Source organism: Cricetulus griseus (genome assembly GCF_003668045.3).
Source record: "Cricetulus griseus strain 17A/GY chromosome 1 unlocalized genomic scaffold, alternate assembly CriGri-PICRH-1.0 chr1_1, whole genome shotgun sequence".
NCBI lineage: Eukaryota > Metazoa > Chordata > Mammalia > Rodentia > Cricetidae > Cricetulus > Cricetulus griseus.
Genome location: NW_023276807.1, coordinates 182905028 through 182930354, shown reverse-complemented (window position 1 = coordinate 182930354; position 25327 = coordinate 182905028).

The window sequence follows — 25327 nt, the reverse complement described above, 5'->3', positions numbered from 1 at the left end:
ACTACCTTCACAGTCAATAAGCATCTCATGTCATATCTAGTCTTATCTCAAGCTCACGGATAGATAATTTATCTGACTTTTTATTTCATGATCCTTTTCTGTAATTACTTAATACACAGAAGCCCTCTGAAACACCTTGTATATACTCAACGCTTCCATCCCTCACCCAGAAGCAGGACTTAATGAATCAAGTCTTTTCTTCAATTAGCATGAAATAGCTATGAAAACTCCTGACTACTAGTGACCAATTCTTCTGTGCACCAGACCTCTGGCCTTCTCACCTATTCAGAGATAGAGCTGGAAATACTCCTGTCTCTTCCTTGTGTCACCCTCTCCCACTCTCAGAGAGCATTAACAAATGTGATGTCATTTCTCTGTAAATTTGTAAATCTCTTGCCTATACTTCAGCTCCAATTGCTGCTCCAGTTCTGTTTTACTTTTATAAGAAAATTAAAGTGCATTTCCTAATTTGGTTAGAAATGTCTCTCCTTCAATTCTGTTTAGCTGTCTCTGAGATCAAGTTCTTCATCTTTACTATTCTTTACCAACCTCCAGGCTGACAAGCCCAAGGGTCATTTCTCCATTTTCAGTGCCTTGACCTTCTCTTATATTCTATAACATTCAATTAGAGGCCTAATCCAGTGTACTGAGCTTAGACAATATCACAATGATGATGGTTCTCATGGCTTCAGCTGAAGGCCAGACTCTTTTGGATTTCTAGGCACATATATCCAATTGCTACCTCAACTCTGTCTTAGTTAGGGCTTCTATTGCCGTGATTAAACTCTAACCAAAAGCAACTTGGAGAGGAAAGGGTTTATTTTTGCTTCCAGTTCCATATCATTGATTATCATTGAAAGAAGTCAGGACAGGAACTCAAACAGGGCAGGAACCAGGAGGCAGGAACTGATACAGAGGCCATGGAGAATGCTTCTGATAGGCTTGATCTTCATAGTTTCTTAAGCCTACTTTCTTAGAGCACCCAGGTCTACCTGCCCAACAGTATGGCATCAGTCATAATTGACTGAGCCCTCCAACATCAATCACTGAGAAAATACCCTCCAGGTTTGCCTAGAATTGGATCTTACAGAGGCATTTTCTTAAGTGGGTTTCCCTCCTCTCCAATGGCTCTAGCTTGTGTCTAATTGACATAAAAGTAGCTGGCACAGACTATCTACTGGGTGATCAAAAGGCAGCTCAAACATAGTTTAGTGCAAAACTGAAGCCTTGATCTTCCAACCACCCACATACTCCCCAGTGCCTTCACTTGTAAATTAATTGCAACTCCATCCTTGCTGTAGTTCAGGCCTCAAGGCTTAGCCCATCTTAGCTTCTTCTGTTTTCCTCACTTCCCACACTCAATCTGTTGACAAACCTGGTAGATCATCTTCCACAGTCACACTGTAGGCTAAGAAAATTAATCATTTCTCACCTGTAGCAATTCTACAAACTCTTAATAGACCCTCTAGCTTGTACTCCTGCTGACCCGAAGTCTAGTCTAGGCAAGGTGAACATTTGCCCAATGGAGATGTATGCTCACTGTACTTCTGTCTGTCTTTATCCCTTACTACTCTCATCTAACCCTCCCTGAGATCTCTCTGCTGGGCTGCAGACTCATAGGACAAGTTTCAGGGGTGGCACTTCTATCACCGTTGTTGCCTCCACCTGAACAGCTCTTTCTTATATCACAGGTACTCCCTCCTGCCCTGAAATGACATGGTGGCTGAAAGGCTCTTCTTCAGAAACACCTCTCTTGTTCATTACTGTCAAAGCTCTAACTCCCCATTTCCGTGTTCTTTACCCATTCTTCTAGTACTATTTTACTCCAATGTTTTTGACAGAACCCAGAGCCTTGCACACACTGAGCAGGATCTCCGCCAGCCATATCTGTAGCTCTCTTCATTTACAGATGTATCCTTCTCACCTCACTATCAAAGAAGGGACTTTTGTTGCAATCACTGTTTGGCACCCTCACCCCAAAATGCCTAGAGTAAATGCCCCACATATGGAAAAGAGTAAGAAGTAATTGGTGAGATATTGTAAGTGGTAGTTGAAACTGCTGTTTTTGCTACCTACATGGACATGCCTAAACTATTCTTTAATGTGTGCTATAGAAATCTTTTGACATCTTTTCAGGAGATTTAAGTCATCTTTTGAATGTCAAGAGCTGACAATTTCTACCATCTATTTATTGATCCCTTTTCTTTGTTGGGAACTGATTACAGATTTCAGTTAAATTTTAAATGAAAACTACTTTCCTTCCATGAAGATGGTGTTACTTACATGGTGTTCCAGAAGGTTGTCAGAACAGCTTGCTTACCTTTGCAGTTCTAGAAGCTTCCCCAAGTCCATTGCCTCTTGGCAGTCCCCCAAATTATTTAAATTGGTTCCCAGGCAGGTTTGGCGCAATTGTGGAATCTTTTCCAAATGTAGCAAACACACACACACACACACACACACACACACACACACACACACACACACACTGAGAAAAAAATTACAGAATCAAAATTGCTTAGCAGTTCCCTGGAAATTCTATCAGACTCTAGTAGCAGGTGTTTGAGTAGAGCCTGAAGCTTTGCATCCAGTTTTAAGTTCCATTATGCCTTTGCCCACAGCCCACAAAAGAGTACATAAAATTTCACTATAATTGCTCATAAAAAAATCCCCACCCAAAAGAGGAGCAACTAAGGCAGCCATCCAAACTAAGAATGTAATTATACAATTAAAATTTTATTAATATGTACTATTTTCCATTCCCCAGTTGTCCCATATCATTTTATCATACACTATTATCCTCCTTTTTGCTAGTGAAGGAAATGCCAAGTTAAGACACTCCATTTATAAGGAAACAGAAGTCATTTCTCATTTCTCATGATGCCTTCAGTATCTTTCACTTGTCGAAGAGAAACACCCCTTATTTTCGTCGTCTTATTTTGCATGGATTTATCAGCGATTTAATCTGTCAATGAATAAATAAATGCCTTCAGGTATATAGATTACAACATGCACCACTCCTCTAAAAGCGAAGACATTCCTATCATCTGTACTAGTATCCACATATGTAAATATCTTGGAAAAAAGTTGAGGAGTTATGGAGCATGGACAATATGCCTAACTTTTATCACAATGACCAGGTTTCAAGATACATGCTAGAATGTGTCAGCCCCCTTTGAGGAATGCTTTAGAGACAGAGAAAGGGCAAGAAGTGGGGATGTAGGTACAAGGAGAGGAGGGGAGCAAGAGTCATTTCCCATTCCCCATGAAGCTCTTAGTGTCACCTGTCATTAAGTGCCTTCCTATTATGGTGTCTTACTTTTTGCATGAATTTACCAGATGCAGATTACAACAGATGTCCCTCCCCTTAATTCAAAGCCATTTCTATGAATTAGGGGGAGAGAGAGGAAGTCAAGGAAAGAGAAACAAAAGAAAAGAAGATTATTTAAAATGCATTGAAAATGAAGGAATTTAAAAGACTCTACAACCCACAATGGAAACAGGGAGCTAGAGGCTTTTGTTGTTTGGTTCTGCTGACTGCCACATGTCAAGGCCCTCCCCTGAAAATAGATAAAGTGGGATGTTGCCCTGCAGGATAACGGCCACCATGCACTGTCAGTTTAGGAAGAACAGTCTCCGGCAGAAGGAGCCTATACACCAATATCACATGATTGCCCCAGAGCTCTGGACTTTGGCTGAACTTCTTTGATATAACAAAACATCTTGTTTGTCCAGGGTACACGCTGAAACATCCCACAGCCCTCTGAACAGTAACCTCCCAGTGAAGACCGAAGATGCTCCTGGGCCAGGGAGTCCTTGATCCTACCCCTCTTCCTTACCCATTTCTGTGTCAGCCTCACTTCCCTCCTCAGCCAATGTAAAGCCTGTGATGAAATACACTTACTTGAATATTTTATAAATGCCTGTCACCATTATATTTTTGGGGAGAACCTACTACAGATAGAGCCATATCTTCTACTGTCATATGCCTACTGATGTCATTAAAACAGATGTCACTGAACTACTATCTTAGACCACACAGAGAACTTAGTCAGTTTTAAATGTAAAGTTTTATCAGACTTTAACAACATTAAACCATTTCCATATTTTCATGCAACAATGGTTGTGTTCAATAGTGGGACAGAAGCCATAGCCCACAGAGGTGAACATACTTTGTCCATTTGCAGAATAAATTTGCAAAGCTGTGTCATTCCTTTAAATAATCCACAGTTGTACCAACTGGCCTTACTTTTGCTTTATATCCTCAGAACTCAAGTCAACACTCAACTTTGTCTAACTCGACAAGCACATGATCTATCCTGTCATGTTTCTACTTCCATCACTGACCTCACTTAAAGCAAATAAAGAAAATATATTCAATCAAGAAAAAGTAATCTCCTCTTTATATCTTCTAATCTACCTACCTAACCATCACAACTTCTGTGCGCTCTCTCTCTCTCTCTCTCTCTCTCTCTCTCTCTCTCTCTCTCTCTCTCTCTCTCTCTCTCTCTCTCTGTGTGTGTGTGTGTGTGTGTCTATCTACCTGTCTGTGTCTCATTACTGTTAACAATCTCAAAATGGTAACAACCAGATTTGACAATACCTCCCCCTCTAGTATCACCCTGTTCCATGCTTTCTTACCCAGTTCCCAAACCATGACATGAAGACTTCTTTTGTATCATGAATGCATGGCCTTATGTTGTCCCACTAGCTCTTATAACTTAACCTGTTTCTCTTCCTCTATGTTTTACCTCTGGATTTTTTGTCTTTATTTCCTTTTGTATATCTTACTTTCACTGCTTCTTGTGTCTAGCTAGCTTTGCCTCTCTCCAGCTCTTTCCACCCTTCCCAGGTGACCTTGCCCAGGTCCTTTGGTTTTAGTACATCTCTCGATGGTTAACTCCCAAATCTATAACACTTGCCTTGATTTCTATCCCCAATGGAGGTGGTAAATGACATATGTGTAAGTAACATTATATAAACTTAGTAGGTTATATTTATGTATTTAGGAATATGTATGTGTATGCATATGCATATGTGTCTATAAAAACAATTAATGGAAAAGAGGCCATAAATTTGAAAGAGAACAAGACGATTTTAGAAACAGGAAAGGGAGAAAGACCTAATGGAATTATAATCTGAAAAATAAAAGGAAAAATCCTGAATTGAACTTAGTCAGATATTAATTTCCACACTCACTCTCTGTAGCTCCTCTACTCCATTATTTTTTCTTTTTGGAAAATGGTCTGAACATCTACTTGGTAGGTGGAGGCCAACACATCTGTGTTATTTCCATTATTTGGCTCATAGGTTACATGCAAGTCACTTGCCAAGTCTGTCACTCCAACTCTTAGTGTCTAGTGAAAATCACATCACTAACTCTATCACTACATCCTAGACTAAGTCATCGGTTTGTTCACCTGGAATAGCAGCCTCTTGCTTCCAATCTTGTCTTCAGTCTTTCTTAACACACAGCCATAGTGATATTCATAACTTCTTTACCAGAGAGCACCATCCTCTTGTCAAAGCCTTCTCACTGCTACTGGAGTGAAACAAATTTTTATAGCCAAAGATTACTGAGATTTCCACCACTGTCTACCTCTCTACAGTCATTTCCCTCCCCTCACTCTTTAGTACATTGTCTACAAATCAGTATTTGTATTTCTATCCTCCTTTGTTCCCAAGTTCATCCACTCAAAACTTCCTCCAAGAAATGTCATTAATAGCCATCTCCTCATCATAGGAATTCCCCTGAGTATGAAGGAGGTTCCATCATATTACTAACTTGTGTTTTCTGCACAGCCACTATCAGCTCCTCAAATTATATGATTCAATGCATCTATGCATGTTTGTATTTATTTAATGTTTAGTTTTCTGCCAAAGCAACTTATAGTTTCTTGAGGGTGGAGAATGCTTATTCTTTTGCCATCTGCCTTGCATATAAAGTAGTACTGGAAACAGGGGAATCTCTTGATAAATGGTTGTTTTCTGACAATTTAGATAAACTTAACTATAATGTATAGTTTGTTATTTAGGTCCTAATCCCAAGAAAGTTATAATTTATAAGACTTTTATATTTAAATGATGTGTGTAAGTTTTCTAACTTTCTTGGCCTGTTGACAGATACATTGAGGCCTTAAATTGGGGTGAGAGAGCATACTCTCTCAAGTAGTTGAGTCCCAAGAAAGAAAATCACATATTTATAATGAAATTTACTTTACATGCAAATATTCCAACAAGGTTCACATGCTCCTTATTCAGAAGTTGGGTGCATTTAACTTCTCTGAAAGCTGAAGCCCCCCACCACCCACCCCACCCCCACCACCCACCCCACATTGAGCTACACTGTTTAAAGGGCAACTGTTCCTCAATTAAATAGGCTATAGTAAGTGGTTGGCTGAACACCTATCATTCCCCAGGTAAGACATTTCCATAATCCATCTTTAATCTTCAGGTTACTTTTTGCTCCTACATTAAATGTAAAAGCAAAATAATAGATTAATAGTTAACCATTTTAAAAGGTCTTAACCATCTAGTCCGCATGCTACTAGAGAACAGCTTCCTGTGAGACAAGGTGGATTGGGCATTACCTAAGGCTTCTTCCTGCCAGAGCAAACCTCAGCAGACTCATAAGCAGGAGTAAATGGCCCACAGCCTCACCTAATACATCAAGTTTGACTTGTGGGATCAAGGACCTGAGCTTCTCTGTCCTGACTCAAGAGCACATGCGTCCTCTCATGTGTTGACTTGGTCCCAGAGGTTGCATTACAGGCCCCTGTCCTTTATGCTATGCCAGGGTTGGAGACACTTATATTCTGTAAGGCATGGGAATGGATGTGCATACATAAATACACCTGTGAGATTCTACACAGATCTTTCAGGACTTCCTCTGATTCCGCTACAATTAGAAGAGACATCAGATCCTTCAAACCGGACTAGAATCAAGAAACATTCCATTCATTGTACCTAAGCTGTAACTGGAGTGAAATGAGCTAACAGTTGGACTGCCTCCATCACGAAAGCCTTCAATAGACTTGGAGCAAGTACTCTACATCTTCTGTGAGCTTTTCTAGCATCAGTTTATTACCTCATGGGAGTGGCAATCCCTTTGAGCTGGATTAAAGATACTGAAACCAAAACCTGGGACACCTCTCTGAACCTCTTCTCTCCTCTGGACTCAATCTTCTTAAACTTAGGCAGATTTTCTTTCTTTCTTTTTATTTATTTTTGAAACAGAGTCTTAGTGTCTCACTATTTAGCCCTGCATGGTCTTAAGTTCTTGACCCACATACTGGAATTACAGGAGTGCCTCACCATCTCTGGACCTTGGAGATTATGGTTTCTAATAATGACTGCAACACTGTCTTCCATCCTGCCTGCTCTTCCGACTGTGTGATTCTAACAACTCCCCATCAAGAACAGAGGTCTGTAGCAAGATGAATAAAAGACATAGAGACTGACGTTGGGGCTCAAGCTTCAAGCTGAGGATCAGAGAAGCAAAGCAGACAAGCCATTCGATCCTACCTCTACCAGCTGAAATGGCAATCCTGTCTCCACAAATCTTCAGAGGCAAAAGGCTCTCAATCCCTGTCTCCTTTTTCTTTTATTCATTTCTCTGCCCAGTCATATCAGTCCTCTCTCCTCCTCCCTGGAGATGGAATTCAAGGTGTGTGATCCCAAGTGCCAGGATTTAAGGCATGATCTCTGTTACTCTTCACTCTTGTGTAGGTCAGGGTGGCATTGAACTCAGAAAGATCCATCAGCCTGTCTCCTGAGTCCTGGGATTAAAGGCGTGTCTAGTTTCTATAGCTAACTAGTGTGGCTGGCTTTGAAAACTTATCCACAATGAATTTATTAGATCATAAACAATATCTCACCACAGAAGTCTGTGTTCTCCTTTTGTAAAGTAGCATGGCTCTGTGTTGGACTTCACAAATTAATCTCAACAGGGAAGAAGGTGTTAAGGAGGTGCAATCCTGCCTCGTTCTCCCAGACCCCAGCTCCTGCATGCAGCCCATCATGCTGTGAGAGCAGTAGAGTGTGGAAGGTCTCAATCAAATGTGTACAGAAAATAAACCAAGGCCCTTCACTCCCTGCCCTCAGCCAACAACAAACCAACAGCCACACAAGTTATCCATTTTAGAAATGGCAGATTGAACTCAGGTTCAGCCCCTCCAGCCTAAGGCAACCAAGCCTCCCTACTGCTCAAACTGAATTCTTGACCTCACTAATTGTATATTGAGTAACTCCTATTTGAGATGCTTAAGAACAGAGGTCTTTTCTTTTCTTTTCCAAATTTTATACTATCTGCACATACATGACTGTAAGATGCAAGATAAACACAAAGGTGTTGTATGCAGAACCTATATGCATAGTCTATCAAACAAGTTCATACACTGTTTTTAAAGCATGTGTCTTTGACAGGGGCCTGTTACAGAGTTTGATATGCTCTTTTCCATTTGTGGTTGTCATGTCAGCACTCAAAAACTTTCCAAAGCCAGAACATTTCCAATTACAGATTTTTAGATTAAGGAGGTTCAATAGGTATTGTTTTGAGTGACAACATATGGGGCTGATTTGTTACACAGTGACAAGAAACCAAGGCAGCTGCTGTCTCTTCCACTTCAGGCATGTTCTGCTTATCAGGCAGATGTGATAGTGCCTTCTTTGACACCTTTCTCAATAAGCATCAGCTGTGTTGGCCTCCTCACGGTACTGTGAGTGGATATGCTATTTCTCTTTCAAGTACATGAACTCATGACTCATACTCCCTCTATCCCCAGCACTGCTTTAGACTCAGTGAGGTTAATGAAAGAAGTTAAAACTTATGTTAGCCTTTGCAGAGGCTAGGGGGCGAGGGGTTCTCCAAACTTTGAAGGGCTCTGTGAAAAAAATAAAAGCAGGGCAAACTGCAACAATCAGTTATGAGTAGTGCCTCAGGGACTGGGAGAACCACAGAGTTTAATGCAAACCTGAGCTGGGTTGCAAGTGAGGAAACGGGTGTAAAAGTATCCAGGGTTAGAACAATATTGTACTTAGTCTATGAGAAGTGACCTGCAGCCTCTGTTGCATACTCTGGCTATAATTATGAATATTAAAATCATCCCTGCCAATGCACTACACCCAGTAACCCTTCTCACCTCTTCCACAAATACCCAAGACTATTCTCATCTCTCCCTCACTACCTCAATGAGTGTGAGTGTGTGTGTGTGTGTGTGTGTGTGTGTGTGTAAAAGTGTATAACATGTTTGAGGGTCACTGTGATTTAGCCATAGATAAGAAAATCAATTTATGCTAAATTCTCCATGTGGCCAGGAGAAAATAAGGTGTTTCTCACATCAAACCAAAGAAGTTCCTTGTATCTGAAGAGCAGAAGTACCTCTTGTTCCCCTGTGTATATCTTGGAATCCCTCTTCTGTTTTGTTTTGTTTTGTGCCAGTAAAATGTCTCTTGATAATTTCCAAGTGTGTCTTTCACTGTATCTGATCTCTGACTCTATTTTCTAGTTGCTAAGACCTACCACAGGAGGCCAATATTCATTTTGAGTATCACTATATTAAATCCTTTTTCCAAATCAGTATAATAAAGAAGTAATATTCAAAAAAAGAAATAAGGACGGAAGGGAGGAAGATAGAAGATAGAAGATAGATAGATAGATAGATAGATAGATAGATAGATAGATAGATAGACAGAGAGACATAGATAGATAGATGATAGATAGACACAGCATCCTAGCACCCAGAAGAATGATGCTTAATGATCATGAGTTCAAAGTCACCCAGGACTACAGAATGAGAAAATGTCTCCTATCCTACCACCAGCAAAATAAAATAAATACAAAAGTGGGACACATTTGTACAAATCTGTAAATCTAGCTATTTGAAAGGCAGAAGCAAGAAAATGATAAGTGCCTGAGCTACAGTCTGAATGTAGGGAGACTTTGTTTTAAAATAGGAAGCTAGATGAGTACTAGAGTTACATCCCCCTGGTAGAGAGCACTTCTCTGGCATGCCTGAAGTCCTTGGATAGATCTACAGTGCTAGACAGTGGGAGAGAGGAAAAGAGTGGATTCTTCATGCTGACCTTCCATCTCCAAGTCACGGCCTACAAGGTATACCCCGATTTCTGTCTCTCACCAGCTATGTAACTTTGACCTAGGAACTGTGTCTGAGCTTGTGTATGTTAATTCACAAACCAGCAATGATGACAGCAAGCATGTGCATTCTGCAAGAGTTTGCCTTTTTAAGAGTTAGTAAGTTAACATAATTAAGGTACCAAGTGCCTCTACTGAATAATTCATAAGTGCTGAATTCTCTTCTTTTCCCATTAGGAAAAGCATGGTGGGCCAGCCCAAGGCTGTTGGACTAAGACACTTGTCCCCACATTTTACTTCAAGTTTGGCATGCCTGAACTTTGGGGTTTGATCCAATTAGTCACGTCCGGGCTAAAGCATTAGGAGTCCTGGCACCATGCTAAAAATGCTCATCAGAAATTCCCTCCTTTTCTATTTCCCCCAGTAGCTGCAATCTCGATTTATCACCAAACAAAACCTCATTCTCCTTCTTGGCCGTGTCTAAAGTGATGGGCTTGCTGCCAAGCTGTTCAGAATACATCTTGCAAAGCAGTCTCCCAGAGTCAGGGCCTGATTCAGCCCAGTGACAGTGACTCTCTTAATGAAAGTCAGGCAGTGATGCCTTCAGAGACTGTCCCAGTGGGAGCACAGCAGGAAATAGATTAGGTTAATCCTCTATGAGGCTCCTGATTTTCCAAGCTCTGAAGCATAGTGAACTGAAAATAACCCATTCTCTCATGTTTTCACATAGGTATCCCCCTTTAAACCCACCCCTTTCCAAAAATGCTGCATCCTCTGAGACAGACATTGTGAGGAAACCGGGAAATATCTGAGAGGTCTACTACTGAGCTAAAGATTTCTCTGGGGAAGCCTTGGTCTCTTTTGTCTTCTGGGTCCCATGCCTGATTCTGCAGGTGTCAGAGCTGTTCCGCATTCTCAGAGCTGTTCCGCATTCCAGATGAAGTGCAAGTATGTGTTAAAAAAATCATCATGGATTAGAAATACTGCCCTGGTGGGAACAGAATACAGGACCCAAGCCTGCACCTTAACAGGAATTTTTGAGGGGTCTGGAAAGATAGCTCAGTGGGTAAGAACACTGGTTGCTCTTCTAGTGAATCTGCATTTGATTCCCAGCACCTACATGGTGGCTCACATCCATCTGTAACTCCAGTTCCAGATGTTCTGACACTCTTTTTCTGGCCTCCATGGGCACTGCATGCATGTAGTGTACACATTACATGCAGGCAAAACACCCATATGAAATAAAATTTTAAAAATACAAAATAATATTGCCTTTGGCCTCTATATCACAGGAATGAGGTCTGAGGTCATTATAGATGGAACTCTGCCTTCAGTGATGTCCTCACTAAGGGAAAAACAGTGCCAGCTTGAGCACTGGGGAACAGTGGTATGACCTGTGCTACTTTCAACACTGAATCACTGCAATGACAAACACATGTAGAAACAACTCAAGGGAGGAATGTAAGGCTCCTGGCTTCAGAAGTGTCAGTCCTCTGGCATTAAAGGAAGGAGTGTTGGAGTGAAGTACACATCATGGCACCTGGGAGCCAGAGAGAAAGTGGGTCTGACCTGAATTCTAGTATAACTTTCAAAGACAGCCCCTCAGTAACCTACTTCATCCTGTTATAAGACACTTTCCAAAATTTCCACAACCTCCCAAAATAGTACCACCAGCTTGTGACAAAACATTTATTAAGTGGGGCCATAGGATAGTTCAGAATTCTCTAATAGAAAAGCAGGCAGATTGGAGAAGATAGGAGTCCGTTGGGAGACCATCCTCCAGCTCCTCCTGTGACCAACTAGATGGCCTTGGGGGACTCAACATTTACTTCAGTAGAGAGGCAAGGACATGAGCAGTCATTTGAGACCTAAAGCAGATGAGACTCCACACCACTAGAAAGGCATCATTATGGCTCTCTCAACAGAACAGAGCCAGAGCATCAGAGAAGCACACACATGCAAGCCAGTCAGTCTGCATCAGGAAGGCAGGTGGTCCAGAAACCCAGGAGCAATTTTGCCTCTCATGCTAGGGAGGGTTTTAATCCGTGAAGAAGAGAAAAACCCATGAACTGTACTAATGAATTGGATTAGATTTCTTCAACAAAACTGAAAGCGACAAAATCACAAGCTCTTAGGCAGGATGATACTCAACTCTCATGTCTGGATCCAGAGACCATCTGGTGCAACTAAGAGGAGTATATACTAAAAATGAAAGGAGGGTACCATGAGCAGAAAATCTTATTGTAATCACACAAACAGTCACATACACACACACACACACACACACACACACACCAACAGCAACAACAGCAGCAGGTCAGATATCTCTCATAAATACCCTCAGTACTGCAGTGGGGAACTCAGATTGCAGACATATCTTCAGTTTATATTTAAGTAAAGTTTTCTGAAATCTGTAAGACTTAAACTATGACATGGAGCTATGTGGACATATAATTTTTCATATTTCTATATGCTAGTCTCTAAAAAATACTGGAAACAAAAGAGAAACATTGATAATCCTTTGAACTACCGTCCAGTGGCCATATATCCACTAATACCCATCTCCAAATTTGACATGAAAGCAATGGATCACCACAGAAATGAACTTGCATTTTTTTATTCCTCTGCCATACTTTGAGTTATAGATTTTCGGAATTAATTAGAAAATTATTCAGGCTAAAATCACAAAATATTATGGAAACACATGTCTGAAATACTTAATTGTTTACAAACATCAGAGAATGCTGGAACTCATGGAACACGTTCATATAGAATAGAGTAACTAAGAATTTTAATGATGGTCATGTTCACACAAAAAAATCACTGAATCATGCAATAAACATGTTTCTAACATCCAAAATACATAAATCATACACATGAAGATATTTTTAGTACAATATAGGAAATGCATTTATATGAATACTAGGCTTAGGACATGAGCTTAGAGTGGGGCAACAGAAAGTGAAGGAAGAAGCATTTAGAAGTGCCACCTTATACTAAGTTCTGACCTCCAGGAAAAATAATGATTAGTAAAGCAGAAATTATATGAGCTTAGAAAAAAATAATTACACTATGCTCGAAGCAGTAGAAAGGGATCAACTCAGTAAAGTTAAATACAAATGTTAAAGTTTAGAAAGAAGATCACAAGAATTTAATTGAATCAGTATATTTTTGGAAAGAAGATAATGTTCAAAAATGATTCCACAGAGGCTGGCTACAGATGTGCCTGACCACACCTGTAAAGGCATGGTCAAGGTGAAGTCAGGATGATGAGGTATGGGCTCTTAAGGAACATGGAGCACATGGAAGCCCCTTCTTCTTCTCCTTCCCCTTCTCCCTGGCCTCGCTGCTCTGGCTTGCATTTAGCTGGTATTTATCTCAATAAAGATATCTCAACATTAGGGATTACAGATAGTCCCCTGGATCATGAAATAAGTGGTGCCCCACATGGGGCCCGAACCCACGACCCTGAGATTAAGAGTCTCATGCTCTACTGACTGAGCAATCTGGGCTTTCAAATAACTCTATTTCTCCTTATTTCTTAGTCCCTAATTCAAGTAAATCAATGCTGGATTTGGAGTTGGATTCCCCTCCTAAAATCCAAGCACGTTGTTTAACTAAACTTTAGAGTTTCTGTATTATATCAAGAAGCCAATTGATATAATACAGAACAAGAGAGGAATTTGGGGACTGTCTTTGTCTTTCTTGGCTCTTTCCTTCAAGGTGTATTCACTGTCTCACAATCATTATTTTTCCACGATTGCCTTTTCCAGCATACATACATATACAAGCAAACATTTCTCTGCTACTACTTATGTTTGAGTCCCACACAGCCAATGAAGACCCACCTTACAGCAATCCCTGGATGCTCTGGAAAAGGAATTGGGCCATACCTCCTCAATTGCACTGGATCCAACTTATTCCATTTCAACTGACACTCTGACCAGAGCTTTGAATACTGACTTCAATCAAGTTGAGGATTTCTACCTAGATCTTCAATCAAGCAAATCCCATCTTACATGGACTGGATATAATCTATTAGAGACTTTCACTATGCAAACATTTTCTTCTCACAGGACCCCACAAGGCTACCATCATCCCATTTCATCAGGAAGTAACTTGGAGGATGCTGTGACCCCATCCCCCATTATTGTCTATTAGGGTAGTGTAAGCCTAGTTAGGAATAACTTTCCTATTGTTTAGGGTTGGGATTGGAAGGAGGTGTTCAGCTTGGACACCTCTTACAGATGACTTTAGGGTTTAGCTGAAATACACATGGTTAGGATGTACAATAGCAGAATTCTTGTACTTCACCTTTATGATTGTTAATTTTGGATACTTTACACTGTTAAGTTTTAATTCTCTTTTAGACTAAAAGGGGAATTGTAGAGGACAGTAAGCCATGCCTGTTAGAGGCTGGCTACAGGTGTACCTGACCACACCTGTCAAGGCTTGGTCAAGGTGAGGTTAGGATGACGAGGCATGGGTTCTTAAGGAACCGCAAACACATGGAAGCCCCTTCTTCTTCTCCTTCACCTTCTCCCTGGCCTCACTGCTCTGGCTTGTGTTTGGCTGGTATTTATCTCAATAAACATATCTCGACCTTAGGGATTACAGATTGTCTCCTGGATCACGCAATACACTTTGCATTTGAAAATTATCCTAAGAGAAATAAGAGTTCTCCTGCTCAATTCAACAGTCATTCTGAGGCTCACAATGGGTTAGACAGACAGTGTAGCATCCAAGACCCTGACCCAGGAGTTAGTCAATGGCATTTGAACCCCAGACCTCTACTTTACAGAAGGATCTTGGATCTGCTAACTAGTCCCTCTTTATTAAGGTTGTCCATTTGTTTCATGTGATTACAGTGATTATTGAACAGATAATACAGTGAAACTGCCTGGTACTGAGTACCAAGGCTCAACGGATTGTGGCTATTGTTCTCTTTAGTACAAGACTCTACTCTGGGTACAGAGAATAAAAGATGAGCCTTGGTGTCTGCCCTCAAGCAATTGTCTGCCATTTTAAATAACTACAGTACAGTGGGTATTGATTAGTACAACACAGCTACATTTGCCTCAAACCTTCCCAGCCATCAAGCTTGGAATAAGTTAATCATTTTGTCTTTCAGGTAGTTAAGGCATTATCTAAAAGAAACACTGAATCAGCCCACTGGAGTGTCTATTTTTGATTAAAAAATTAAACACTTAAATGATGGAAAATCCTTGATGAGAGTGGATATATGGGCAGGGATTAAGGAGAGCTGCAGTGTGCAAAAATGTAAAAGACTCAATAAAGGCTTTCTTGGATGCTCTGAAAGCCTGGGGAAGCCCAAATTAAGATGAGACATAAAATACAAATGGATAAAGACCAATGGATTCTCTCATACTCACTTGCTTCTTCAAGAGCTTGGTATCTGGACTAGGAAGAAAAGAATTGAACCACCAAGAAGGAATGAGAGACTTGGGTCACTATGAGAATTTTAAGGTACCTATGTCTCTCTAGTGCTTTCAAGTCTCTTGGCTAAGATATGAGAAATCAAGGTAAAAAGAAAAATTTCAAATGGTATCAAAGTTTCTGTCCATGCCTCTTGAGAATCTAATATAAAATGGAAGGTTCCTGACACACTGGAAATGGACAATTGTTATTTCAGCCTCCAAGGAACAGAATTCTGAAAACCGAATAGAGTGTGCTATCTTAAAAAGAAATACAGGAAGAAATCCAGAAAGATGAAAAATGCTTAAGGAAAAAGGATAAATCAGTGTCCAAGACAAGAATATGACAGACTATAGTTCAAAAATGTTTGCATGCATGCCATATGTCAGATACTATATTAGGCATTTTATACACATAATCTTATTTAATTTCCCAATAGCTAGAAATGCAATTCTGTCCACTTTTTATAGATAGGGAAACTGGCATGTAGATAGGTGGATTAAAGAATGCAGACTCTCTGGTTTAATTTAGAGCTAAAATTATGTTTTTTGGATTCTTCCTTCGAAGGGTGAACACCAGGCATTCTGGAGAAATAGAAACATCCCAGACTCTAGAAGAAGTCAAGATGAAGAGAACAGAAAGAAAATTCTTCATGTCCAAGACAACTTGGTAGCCATAAAATTCTATGAGAGAAATTCTGGGACAGGTGATTTCAGTGACTTCTTTTGTTATTATTTAAATAGGAATTGTCACCCACAATCTCATGCCTTAAAGTCTAAGTGTCTAGATGGTGGCACTGTTAGGGAATGTTGTGGAAACATCAGGTAGTTTGAAGTAGAATTGGATTAATGGAGGCGGGTGCTAACGGGTACTTAACTTCTGCTCCCCTCTTGTCTCCCTTAGTTGTAATGACTTTTGCTGTTGCTGTGATGAAACAAATTAAAACAACTTAAAGGAGTTATTGTATCAGAGCTCAGGCTTTGTGGGCACAATCTATAATGCAGGGAAGTCAAGGCAGAGGCATCTTGAAGCAGCTGGTCATGTTGTGTCTACAGTTAGGGAAAAGAGAGTAACAAACACTTTGCGATCTTATTTTCTTCTTTTTATGCAGCTCAGGACTGCACATCAGGGAATGTTATCCTAACCAAAATAATCCCCACAGATATGACCAGAGGTCCCTTTTCAGATGATTCTGTATTTCATGAAATAAATAATTGAGATTGTTACATCTCCACCCCTTTTAAACTTAACACCCAAACAAATTATAAAATAACCTTCCAATTATTGGCCAAAAGTCTCGTGCTCATTTTATAATGCAAAATACAATCCAACTTGAAAAGTCCCCATTGTCTTTAGTAATTCCAATACTGTTTAGAAGTCCACAGTTGAAGTTTTCTGGTAGAATGAAGGCATTGTACCAGCTCCAAACTTCTTAAAGCTCAGACAATTCCTTGAACCCTCTACTGTCTTTTTTATTTTTACAATACAAAAAAATTCTCAAAATAAAATTCCACAAAATAAATATTTCCTTTATTAAAGGAAAGAAAGGAATACATTGAAGACTGATCATAGCAAAGAAAAAATTAAACTCATCAGGGAAGACATTAAGTCTTATAGCTCAGTGTCTGGCATCTAGGGCTCATGATACAATCATTCCAACTCCAAAGGGCCTGGGTAGCCACACACATCCAGTTCTTCTACGGGCAGCACAATAAGCTCTCTTTTAGGCTAGCTTCACGCATGCCTGTAGCTTTCCTCAGTGAACACACTTGGTCCTGCCACCTGTGACATGCTGTGAGTCTACCTCTGCTGAGGCTTTGCCTTCACACTTTCATGTAATGGCTTCTCAGAGCTTCCTTGCAGTATGTCCAACCTTGCCACACATTGGCTGGCTTCAGCTGCTCTTTGAAACTATGGAGCAAGACTCCATAACCATTTTAATTTTTCAACTTCCATTCTTGCAACACAAATAGCTACCAAGTTCATCTGCCAGCACACAATGTAGCCTTTCCCTCCTGTGTCATTGCTACATCAGCTTCTGTGTGCTGATCATAAGAAACACTTCCCTAGGAAACTGCCTTCAGGAAGCATGAAAAAAATTTCAGTTTAGGTTTTCTTCCTTGAGATGAATTTGTGTCTTCACAAAATAAAAGCTCTGATAGGTGGGTTTTTACCATCAGACTCCATCCCTACTGTCCTAGTGCAGCAAAGGTGTTTTCCCTTCAGTAATGCTAATCTCGTTAAGAATTATAGATGCTTTCTGAGATCACAAGGAGAGAAATATAGTGATAAAGATATAAATAGATGTAGATGATAGATATAGATATAGATGATAGATAGACAGACAGACAGACAGACAGACAGACAGATGATAGAACTATCTTTTTATATATCAGTATAGGTATATACAGGGAGACCATCTATTGCTACAGATTACTACAACAATCTTAGGAAGCCTTATAAAAATTGTACTTTTAGTGATCAAGCTAACCTATCATGATTGGCAAATTAGTATTCAAAATGCCTAGGTTACAAAAATCATACATTGCTATAACAGGTATTCTCTTTTGAAACAGGAGTCTAATAAATAATGGAGAATTTGATATGTACCTACTACATAGGTAATACATTTTCTCTCATTATCATCTACACATATAAAGATTTTAGGAACCTGAGGGAAAACTAAAAAATAGAGAGTCAATGATGATATATTGAACTTTTTTCTTCTACTTAAGAATTTTAATGCCATACAAAAAGAAGTATGGAATAAGGTGAAACTAATGTATGACTCCATCTCCTAACTCATGACTTTATGTATAAAAATGTCTAATTTGGAAGAAAACAGAGAGAATTTTTTCTTAGGATTATTATATAATTCTTAAGGGAAGAATATGGAACTTGGAAATGAGTTTGAAGATGAAGATGGATATTATTATTTTAAAAAATGAAATCTTCATCAAAAATATGTAACTAAAAAGTAAGAATCCACCAGACACGGCAAAGAGAAGAGTTTCAGATAAAAATAACAGGTACGGAAATGAAGATGAAAATATATCATCATTCTGGGAAGAAGACACTAAGAGAGAATTTAGATAAGGCCTCTTTTCCCTTTTCCCTCTTAAAATATCCATGACATTTTTTGTCAAAGGGTAAAAAACTACATTAACACCCAAAATGTTTGACAAGAATTTTGAACATTTTTTTATATTCTGCAAAAGAAGTAGACTATGCATTACAAAATTAGAAAGAATTAAGTTGGAACCAGCTGCCAACCCAAGCCCAGAACCCTACGTCAGAAGGCACAGAGGGTCAAGAAATAAGATTTGAGAAACTAGTATAGTGCTCACATTTACCAAAGAACTCTTCCAGTAAAAAGTTCCATGATCTGCCACTACCCAATTTCTTCTTATCTGAGACACTGAGAGGCAACTGTACCAAGCGACGTGAATCTCATCACCAATGCTAATGCTGAGATAGGGTTCTAGAAAAAGATGGGTGCTTTTGACTCTTATCTAACTCATATGGCAACATCCTTTCCTATGAGTTATGCTCCCTGTTGAAAAAAGAATCTGGGGAGATGGCTCAGTGATTAAGACTGTGTACAGCTCTTGCAGAGTACCAGATTTGGTTCCCAGCACACATCAGACAGCTTACAATAACCTGTTACCCTAGCCCCAGAGAATCCAATGCCCTCTTCCATGGGCACCCACATCAATGTACACACACATACATGCACTCACATATACAGTGCACACACATATATGCATTTACATATACATGCACACATAATTAAAAATAAAACAGTTTTTGAAAAGAAATAATTGGGAACATAGAAATAATAAATTTCTTGTTTGGTTTAGACTTTAAACCTTAAATTCTCGAAGTAGTATTAACAATCATTTCTTTATGCTTATGAGATAAGTGCAAGCTATAAAAATCCAGAAGTCTCAGACAACATCATTAAGCTCTGGTTTTGTGAAGAATAATAGTATCTCTTCACAATGCTCTTCTATCTCCATGCTATTATCTTTGAAAGGAAGTTATGTAAGTGGCATCATGAAGTCAGTTGTTTGAATATACTTTCTTTTGCTGAAGATTCTTCCATATTGTTCTGCCTATATGTAACTCATCCATTTTTTACTACTTATAAATATTCTGCTTCAGAAATGTTCCCTTATTTACCTATGCCTTGAATTTAGTTATTTTTAGTTTTGGATGATTACAAATAAAGCTACTAAAAACAAAAATTAGAGAGAGAGAGAGAGAGAGAGAGAGAGAGAGAGAGAGAGAGAGAGAGTAAAGAACATCCCTTCTAGAATGAAAATCCCAAAGTCTAGAATTTGAACTGTTCAGCTTCTTCTGGTGAATGACCAATAAATACGGATTCTCAAGAAACCTGCCTACCGGGAAATCCTTAGCAAGAGTGAAAACACAAAGCCGCAGGGATGTGTTTCTTTGGCATCATTGAAAAAGCAACAGGATAAACCTCAATAGAACCATGAAACAACTGAAATCAGAACTAGAAGTGGTTAATTATAAAATTGATGTTGCAGAAAAATCAATTAGTCACATAGAAAATAGGCTTAAGAAACATGCATAATTTCAAATAAATTAGCAGCATGGGAAAGACACTAGATAAGGTTCTTGTATTCTGATTCTTCTGTTTGCTGGAATACAAACATGGAAAAACTATTTCCACACACCCTCAGCCCAGCAAGGATGGTACAAAAATAAAACATAAGACTCTAGATGCCCATTAAATGATACCAACTCAATATTCCTGAACCCCCCAAAATATATAATTTCTCTTTCAGGTTAAAGAATTTTTGACATTCTAAGAATCATATATTCTTACAAAATACACTAATATATCCAAAATTTGCAAAAAAATACACACTAGTCTTAAATTGCTAAAACAAAATGAAAAGATAGAAAATATTTGAGATGAGGGGAAGGTGAAATTTCTTCTTTTTGTTCTACACTTTCCAGGTGTGTGGTTAAGTTACCAGCATGTGATCTCTCCAATTTTTTAATGTACTTAGTTCAATGAACTTGCCTTCTAAAACAACCTTCATTGGGTCCCATAAGTTTGGATACACTGCATTTTCATTTTTATTCAATTCTAAAAAGTTTTAATTTCAGCCGGGCATTGGTGGTGCACACCTCTAATCCCAGCACTTGGGAGGCAGAGGCAGATGGATCTCTGTGGGTTGGAGACCAGCCTGGTCTACAAGAGCTAGTTCCAGGACAGCATGCAAAGCCACAGAGAAAACCTGTCTCGAAAAACCAAAAAAAGAAACAATTTTAATTTCTTTATTAATTTCTTTCTTGAGCCATTTTTTTCATTGAGTAGTGAGTTGTTTGGTTTCCATGAGTTTGTAAGCTTTCAGTCATTTCTGTTGTTTATATTCAGTTTTAATCTGTGGTGGTCAGATAGAATGCAGAATGCCATTTTAATTTTCTTGTATTTGTTGAGACTTACTTTGTGTCCCAGTATGTGGTCAGTTTTGCCAAAAGTTCCATGAGGAGATAAGAGGTATATTCTTTTTATGTCTGGGTAAAATGTTCTGTAAATACCTGGTGAGTTCACTTGGTTTATGATGTCAATTGGATCAGGCAGATCTCTGTGTAGTTTTTGTCTGGATGAACTGTCTACTGGTGACAGAGGGATATTGAAGTCACACACTGTCAGTGTGTGAGGATCAATATGTGATTGAAGGTGTAGTAGTGTTTTGGTTTGGGTTTTGGTTTTGTTTATTTGATTCCCTTGACATTGAGAGTTATCAATGATTATTTTGTTGTTGGTGTGTGTGTGTGTTGTTCCCTCTTTTGATTTGCTGGTCTGGGGTTGTTTATTCCTTGTGGGATTTTTTGGAGGGTATGGGGTTGAGGTGACCTCAGTTTGGAGATTTTTTTTCTAGTACCTTCTGTAGAGCAGGAGTTGTAGGTAGATTTTTGCTTAAATTTGGTTCTATCATGGAATGTCTTTCTCCATCTACTATGATTGAAAGTTTTTGCTGGGTATAATAACCTGGATTGATATTTCTGGTTTCTTAGAGTTTGTAGAAAATCTGTGGAGGCCCTTCTCACTTTCAGAGTCTCCAATGAAAAATCATTTGTCATTCTAATATGTTACGTGGTCTTGTTTCTTTTGTAGTTTCAATATTCTTTGTTCTATTTGTTTAGTTTGGTTATTATATATCATGGGAAAATTTCTTTCCAGGCCCTGACAATTTGGCTTTCTGTATGCTTCTTGTTTCTTGATAGGCACCTCCTTCTTTTGGTTAGAGAAATTTTATTCTATTATTTTGTTAAAAATGTTGCCTGTGCCTTTGACTTTGGTTTCTTCTCCTTCCCATTATTCTTAGATTTGATATTCCATGGTGTTCCAGATATTCTGGATGTGTTATGCCTGGACTATTTTTAGATTTATCATTTTATTTTACTCAGGTATCTATTTCTTCTGTCTTGTTTCAATGCCTGAGATTCTCTCTTCCTTCTCTTGTGTTCTATTGGTGAGGTTTGTCTCTGAGGTTCCTGTTACAGTACTTAAATTTTCATTTCTACTTTTGCTTCAGTTTTCAGTTTTCTTTTTTAATTCTATTTCCATGTTCATGTCTTGAACAGCTTTCATCATTTCATTCCACTGATTGTTTATGTTTTCATAGATTTCATTAATGGATTTATTCGTATCATCTTTAATGTCACTGAACAAATTCATAATAGTTATTTTTAAGTCCTTGTCTTATACTATATCTTTACTGTGTTTCTTAAGGCCCACTCTGCTAGGTTTTCTGGGCTTTAGTGGAGACATATTGTCCTGGCTTTATTGATCCTGTTTTTGTGCTGGCCTCTAGGCATCTGGACTTGAGATGATTGTAATTCTAGGTGTTGATATCTGGTCTTGTTTTTGTTGGTTGAATGCTCCATTCCTTGTTTTTTTCTTTGCCCTCTTTGGATCTTAAGAGCATGTGGCGGAAGTTTGTGCTGCCTGGTAGTGAATGCATCTGAGTCCCTGTCACGTATGACCACTGCAATCCTAGGGAGAACGTTTTTTAGGTATTGGAAGTTGACATGAAGGGATGATGATGGGCTGGAAGGGCAGAGGGCTGAGAGGGTCCACAGGAAGGAGGAAACCTGGGTCTGCCATGAGGATCCAGTTCCCTGGCTGGCATGGCAAGCAGGTTTCCAAAGAGGTCTTTCATGCTGGCAGACAAGACAAAGGAATGAAGCGATGAAGGAAGAATGCAGGAGATGATCTGCTTAGTCCCTAAGAATGTGGTGGGCAGAGGGGAAGGAGGGGATGCAGAGGTAGTCTGTTACAAAGCTGAGAATGTGACTGCGGAATTGGAATTGGAGGGTAGGAAGGTGAGTGAAAACCATTTACCTGATTTTCTGGCCAATGTGGCCAGTGGGTTTCCAGGGAGAGATTATTCATATTTTTACCACTGTAAATAGTACTATAGCTCCATTTGAAGAGGATTTGCTTAATAAACTACTGGGAATCAGGAAACTGTTATGATACAAATAAAAGAAGCAATAGAAATATCTAATCAATTGATGAAGAAAATTTCATTTTTAAAATCAAATTTTGTTCATGTATTTTAACTTTTACATTTATTTCTCTATCACACACACACACACACACACACACACACACACACACACACCACTCACAAACAGTTGTCATAGCATACATGTGGAGGTGAGAGGCCACCTCACAGGAATCAGTTCTATTCTTTAACCATGTGTGATCCAGAGCTTGAACTCAGTCATCAGGCCTAGCAGCATGTGTCTTACCTGCTAAGCCATCTCCCTGGTCCTTCCTTTCATATTGTGGCTGCATAGCAAACCTTTCTTGCATAAAAGTATTTTACAAATATTAAATGAGAAAATAAATTTCTGAAAACAGAGACCTTTTCAACATATATAAAGTATAATGTTTTATTTTCTAGTAAAATATGTAAAGTATGGAGTTGCTGTAATAGAATACTTGACCAGAGAGTTATAGTTTTTAGATACACCAGACTAAGTACAACTTGCCCTATTTCTCCCATTGAATAATACCTGGACAACTTGCATGGTTCAGGTATTTTAGGAATATGAAAAATAAGAAATCATAAGCAGATAAGGAGAGAAGAGCATAATTCAAATTCTACAAAGCTGGTATGAAACTACCCCATCTGATGCTTGCTGAGGAAAACATGTGAAATCCATTACTGGACATGGAGACAGAACTCCAGGGGATGCCCTTTGGTTCCTGTTCAAAAGCAGAAGAAAAAATTGATCATACTCAAAGAGATCATGAAACTTCCCTTGGGGTAATTCTCCAACTCCAACTTCCTTGGACCACACTCTTAGTGGTGGCAGCAGAGCAAAACAGATCCAGACTCTGCAGATAAGGGAGTGTGAGGGTAATCCCTCCTGTTGCACTGTCCCACCCTCCCTCTAATTGCTTATCTGCAGATACTAGAGCCACTGCAGAAGAAGATAGCACACAGTGCAGCACAAATCTTAAGTTTTATGGCTTAAGAATCAAAAGGAAGAGTTCATTCTACGGGACTCAAAAATAGAAGGCAGGAAATCCGTGAGCAAAAGACAACACGACTTTTTTTTAGAAATGAAGTTCTGAATTTAATCCAAAACTGAGCAAAAGTGGATAATCAGCAAAGCACACAGTGTGAAAGTCAGTCTAATCAGATTACAGTTTAAAGCTCAGATTAACTGTGGGTAGTATACCCAGGGCAGTTCCAAACAATAATTTGAAGGCCTTTAAAACTGAACAGAGCGAAGGAGGGGAAGCAAGGTGTGCAGCCTACACCTAAACATATTGTTTATCTGCTAAAACAAAGATAGCATTTCCCATGGGGTATTTTAAGGCTCCAAACCTTATAATAGATATTCAAAATAACCAGATAAAATACAAAATTATTCACTGTTTGAAGAACCAGAAAGATATCAGTTCAATGTTGGGATGAGAATAAAAAAAATAGTTAAGATAAAAGATGCTAAAATTATCCATCAAAAATCTTAAAGGAGATACTCAAAAGAAAAAAATAGTTCCACCAAGCAATTGTGAACATTCACAAAACAAAGGATAAAAACCAGAAAATGGCAATAGATGGCAGTAAGAATTGAATGGTGACATTAGAACTAAAAACTAAAATAATCATAGTTAAAAAAAAACATCATTAACTGGTCTCAATAACAGAAAGAAATGACACAATAAGAAGGCAATAACACACCAATAAAATTGTTTAGTCCCAAAAAGAGAAGAAAAATTTAAAAAGATTAGCCATTCATCAGGGACATGTGGGGCAATAGTAATGAGTTTACTATAATGTCTATGAAGTCCCAGAAGAAAAGAGAATAAAGATCAGGAAAATTACTAATTAATGTCCTAAATTTTCCTCTTTAGAAGACAAAAGTACAGATTCAAATTGATGAGTAAATCTCAAAGAAGATACATCTAAATACATTCTTAAATGGAGAATATAACTATTATGGCTGACCTTGACCTTGACCTTTTAGAATAAACCAGAGAAACCTATGAGAGATTACCAAAATTACCTTAGTTGAGGTGAGAAGACCCACCCTAAATGTGGGCAGTACCATTCTATGAATTGAGGTCCACACTGAATAAGAAAGAGAGGGAAAACTAAGCATAAGCATTCATCCTTTCTTCTTCCTCACTTAAGAAGATGCTGCCTCCAGATCTTGCTGTCATGCCTTTTTCTTGCCATGATGAACTGTATCCTCAAAACTGAGCCACAATAAACCTTTCTTTCCTTGAGTATGCTT